Raw genomic sequence first — 5,312 nt, forward strand, 5'->3', positions numbered from 1 at the left:
GACTGATTTGCTTGACTTCCTTATAGATTCCAGATATTAGTCCTTTGTTTAATGCATAATTTACAAATATTTTCTCCCATTCTGTAGGTTATCTGTTTATTCTGGTGATTGTTTCTTTTGCTGTGCAGAAGCTTTTTAGTTTAATTATGTACCATTTATTTATTTTTGTTTTAGTTGAATTTGCTTTTTGGGTCTTAGTCATAAATTCTTTGCCTAGGCCAATGCCCAGAAGAGTTTTTCCTAGGTTTCCTTCTAGAATTGTTATGGTTTCAGGTCTTAGACATAAGTATTTAATCCATGCTGCGTTAATTTTTATATATGGTGAGAGACAGGGATCCAGTTTCATTCTTCTACATGTGACTATCCAATTTTCTTGGCACCATTTATTGAATAGGGTGTCCTTTCCCCAATCACGATTTTGTGGGCTTTGTCAAGGATCAGTTGGTTTTAAGTATTTGGCTTTATTTCTGTGGTCTCTATCCTGTTCTGTTGGTCTATATGCCTACTTTTATACCAGTACCATATTGTTTTGGTTACCATAATCATATAGTATAATTTGAAGTTGGGTCATGTGATGCTTCCAGATTTGTTCTTTTCACGTAGGATTGCTTTGGCTATTTGTGCTCCTTTTTGGTTTCATATAAATTTTAGGATTGTTTTTTCTAATTCTGTGAAAAGTGATGTTGGTATTTTCATAGGAATTGCACTGAATTTTTAGATCACTTTGGGCAGTATGATCATTTCCACAGTATTGATTTTTCTAATCCATGAGCATGGGATGTATTTCCATTTGTTTGTGCCATCTGTGATTTCTTTCAGCAGTGTTTCATAGTTTTTCCTTTAGAGATCTTTTACCTCCTTGGTTAAGAATATTCCTAGGGTTTGGTGGTTGTTTTTTTTTTTCTTTTCTTTTTTTTATTCATTGTAAGGGGGATTGGGTTCTTGATTTGATTCTCAGCTTGGTCATTGTTGGTACATAGTAGTGCTACTGATTTATGTACATTGATTTTGTAACCTGAGACTTTACTAAATTTATTTATCAGATCTAGAAATATTTTAGAGGGATCTTTAGGGTTTTCTAGGTATAAGACCATATCATTGATGAGATAATTTGGCTTCCTCTTTTCCAATTTGAATGTCCTTTATTTCTTTTTCTTGCCTGATTGCTCTGGCAAGGACTTTCAATTTCTCAAAATTTAAAAGAGAACTACCAATTGGCCCAGCAATCCCATTACTGGGTATATACCCAAAGGAGAATAAGTTGTTCTACCAAAAAGACATATGTGCTTATATGTTCATTGCAGTGCTAGTCACAATAACAAAGACATAGGATCAACCAAGATGCCCATCAATGGTGGACTGAATAAAGAAAATGTACCACATATACATCATGGAATACTACACAGCCATAAAAAAGAACAAAATCATGTCTTTTGCTGCAACAAGGCCATTATCCTAAGTGAATTAACACAGAAACAGAAAACCAAATGCCACATGCTTTCATTTATAAATGGGAGCCAAATATTGAGTCCTCATAGACATAAAGATGTCAACATTACACACTGGAGTCTCTTAAAGAGGGAGAGAGGAAGGGGAGCAAGAATTGACCTATTGGGAACTATGCTCACTACCTGGATGATGGGATCTTTCATAACCTTAACTTCAGCATCATACAATATAACCACGTAACAAACCTGCACATAGACCTCCTGTATCTAAAATAAAAGTTGAGATTTTTTAAAAAATACTTCCCTTAGCTATAAAACCTATGTCCCTTTAGTCAAAAATTGATCTATAAAAGGAAATTACCAGTTTTGAAAAGTTTATTCTCATCTATTAATCTAGACAAACTTGGTTTGTGTTAAATTATCCTTTGGTTTTATGATAATATTTAATATCCTCTATTTTTGCACAAACAATTCTAAATATTTTATTTCTTTTTTACTTTATGAAGCTAGTTCTCTACTATAAACCAAAATAGTTATAATATGATGAGTGAAGAATCTCATGCCTGTAATCCCAGTGCTTTGAGAGGCCAAAGCAGGAAGATTGCTTGAGGCTAGGAGTTCAAGACAAGCCTGGGCAGCATAATGAGACCCTGTCTCTAAAGAAAAATTAACAAATTAGCCATATGTGGTGGCATGCACCTGTATTCTTAGCTACTAGGGATGCTGAGGCAGGAGGATTACTTAAGCCCAGAAATGTGAGGTTACAATGAGCTGTGATCATGCCACTGAACTATAGCCTGAGCAACAGAGCAAGACTCTATCTCAGAAAAGAAAGAAAAAAAGAAAAGAAAGAGAGAGAGAAATAAAGAAAGGGAAGGAAACAGGCTTGGCTGATATTTATATGTGATAGATTACAGCATTTTCTAGTTTATGGCATTTCAGTTCATGGCCTTGCATCACAAAGCATCAGATTAAATAAAGATATTTTTCAAGATGAATGCTTGTGTAACAAGAGTGTTGCCATCTAAAATAAAGCAAACTGAGATGTGTTAATAGTTAGCCTGTTTATATATTTATAATTACTACTGGTTTTGGCTTTAATTCTTGTTACACTGTTTCCTGTCTCTCCTGCTAATATCCAGTTTAATAGCCTGTTTAGGTACGTATAATATTTACTAATGGTTTTGCCTTTTATTCTTTTTTTTTTTTTTTTTTGAGATGGAGTTTCCCTCTGTCGCCCAGGCTGGAGTGCAGTGGCGCCATCTCGGCTCACTGCACGCTCCGCCTCCCAGGTTCATGCCATTCTCCTGCCTCAGCTTCCTGAGTAGCTGGGACTACAGGTGCCCGCCACCACGCCTGGCTAATTTTTTTGTATTTTTAGTAGAGACGGGATTTTACCGTGTTAGCCAGGATGGTCTTGATCTCCTGACCTGCCTGCCTCCGCCTCCCAAAGTGCTGGGATTACAGGCATGAGCCACCACGCCCGGCGTTGCCTTTTATGCTTATTGCATTGTTTCTTAACTTTCCTGTTACACTATACATTCACAAAGGAAGGAGCTCTATCTTGTCCACTTCTATAATCCCCAAAAGCCTCTGCACAGAGTAGGGGCTGCATCAATATTGGCTCAATTAATGGATAAATAAGGTTTGGGCTGTGTGTTTAGTCCACTGAGAGTTAACAAGAGGCCAGTGTGGCTGGAGTGGAGTAACCAAAGGAAAAGAGTGGTAGGGGATGGTGTCAGAGAAATGACATATGGTTAGATCCTGCAGGGTGTGTAGGCTGTCTTGAGGACTTCGTCACTTTGAGTGAGAGAGAAAACCACTGAAGAGTTTGGAGCAGAGAAGTAACATAATCTCATCACTCTGGCTACTAAATTGAAATCAGATTATAGGGAGCCAAGGGCAGAAACAGCTGGAAGCTGGGAAGCTGTTATAATGATGCAGGTGAGCCCAGGGGAGCGTAATAGTGGGAATAATGAAAAGTGCTTAGATTCTGGATATAGTTTGAGGGTAGTACCAACAAGATTGCAAAAGGCCTTACATGCCATGATAATATAATTTGTAGACTTGTGTGATACAGTTGTTAAAATAGCCTATTAATAAGAAGTGATCAAAGGAGGAAGGAAAAGAAGGGCAAGAAGCCGTATCAGAATCTCTAGGGTTTGTTAAGTTTGAAAGGCGCATTTAATCTGATTTTCTATTGGAAAAAAATGATTTTTGAATACAAACTACAGAAAGTAAAAATCCACCAAATATTTTTTACTGAGGGGGTGGTGAGATATTCAGAAGACTGAGAAAGCAAGCATTGAGGAGAGCATAACAACCTCATGCTTTGCTAATACTTATGTTCAGAGTAAATAGAAGGTGCAATTTATACTTTTATAGCTATTACCTAGTATAAGATGCTTTAAGGTAGATTTTAACATAAAGTTATATTTTATAGTAGTGGTATAAAATAATAAGCATCTACCTTCTAAAAGTATGTACCTGAGTGTTATTTATATCCAAAATGGCATCATCTATCACTTGGAATAATAAGATAACTTAAATATGAGTATTGTGGGCTATTGTTAGTTTGTTGGGATTTCTGCATTGTGAGGCTTTCGACATCTTGTGCAGAGTGAATATATATATAAGAAAAGGATGAAGATAATCCCAGAAACCCTTTTCATCAAACCTGAAAGACTATAGAGCATTTGTTATAAGACTATGAAGAAGGGGAAATATGTGATAAGGAGTGATGAATGTTTTGTGCAATCTGGAGCTGACACAATCTCTTGTTTTTTGTTTTGTTTTGTTTTGTTTTGCTTTTTTAAGCAGAAACAATGTTAAGGTCAAAATTATGGAGCTCTTGCCAAGCCACCAGACTTGATATTCACCAGAATATCTTAAGGAAGGACAATTAATGATAATAGCTAACAATTGTGCAGCACTTCTACACATCACGCCCTGTTTTAAGAGTTTTGTTTAGGATCATGGTATTTCCCCACCAGGTAAATATCAGGAGTTTCATTAGTTATTCATTTATCTTATCCCAGATCCTATGTAATTACCATATGTACTATCATTATTATCCCAACCTTATAGAACAGAAAACCGAAGTATATAGAAATTATACAGTTTTCCCAAGGTCATATAATTCATGAACAGCAAAGCTAAGAGACATTTGTATATGCTCTTCCCTTGTGATAAGGGCAGCTAGAATTGGTCTAGAGACCAACTGGTCTCTTCCCTTGTGATAAGAAACCAATTGGTCTCTTCTTTTGTGATAAGGGCAGCTAGAATTGGTCTAGCTCTTCATCTAAGAGATAGCAAGCAAACTTGCACAAATTATTGATGAAGCCTAGTAGGGAATGGGTTCGTGTGGCAAGGGGAGGGGAGATGAGTTCATGGGAGTGGGATATAAGTTGATATGGGTTATATGTTCTATGTAGTCCATAAAATTAGAGTTCTGCCTGAGCCTGCAATCTGGGAATTACAAAATTAGTAAAATGAGATTATCTAGATCTATTGACTTGGATCCCTTTAAGTGGTTCAAGACACAGATCTGTTCGCTAAATTTCACTTAAGGGAAGAGAGAACTCACACATAAACAGGCAATCTTGTACTCAGGCATTCCCTTTAGAAATTTTCAGTTCAAAAAATTTTTATCTGTTCTCCAATGTATTTTTCTTTTTGACAGAAGATAACAATGTCCCAGAAAACCAAAACTTTGGTGATGTGTATGTCAAGGATCCCCATATATTATAAAGGAGATGTTTTCTGAGAACCTTACTGTGTTAAAGGTTAGAAAACATCTAACAATGACAACATATGTCCTTCTCATCTGAGGCAAAACACAGCACATTGTTGAAAAAGCAGCAG

Source organism: Papio anubis, chromosome 4, assembly GCF_008728515.1.
Source record: "Papio anubis isolate 15944 chromosome 4, Panubis1.0, whole genome shotgun sequence".
Classification (NCBI taxonomy): domain Eukaryota; kingdom Metazoa; phylum Chordata; class Mammalia; order Primates; family Cercopithecidae; genus Papio; species Papio anubis.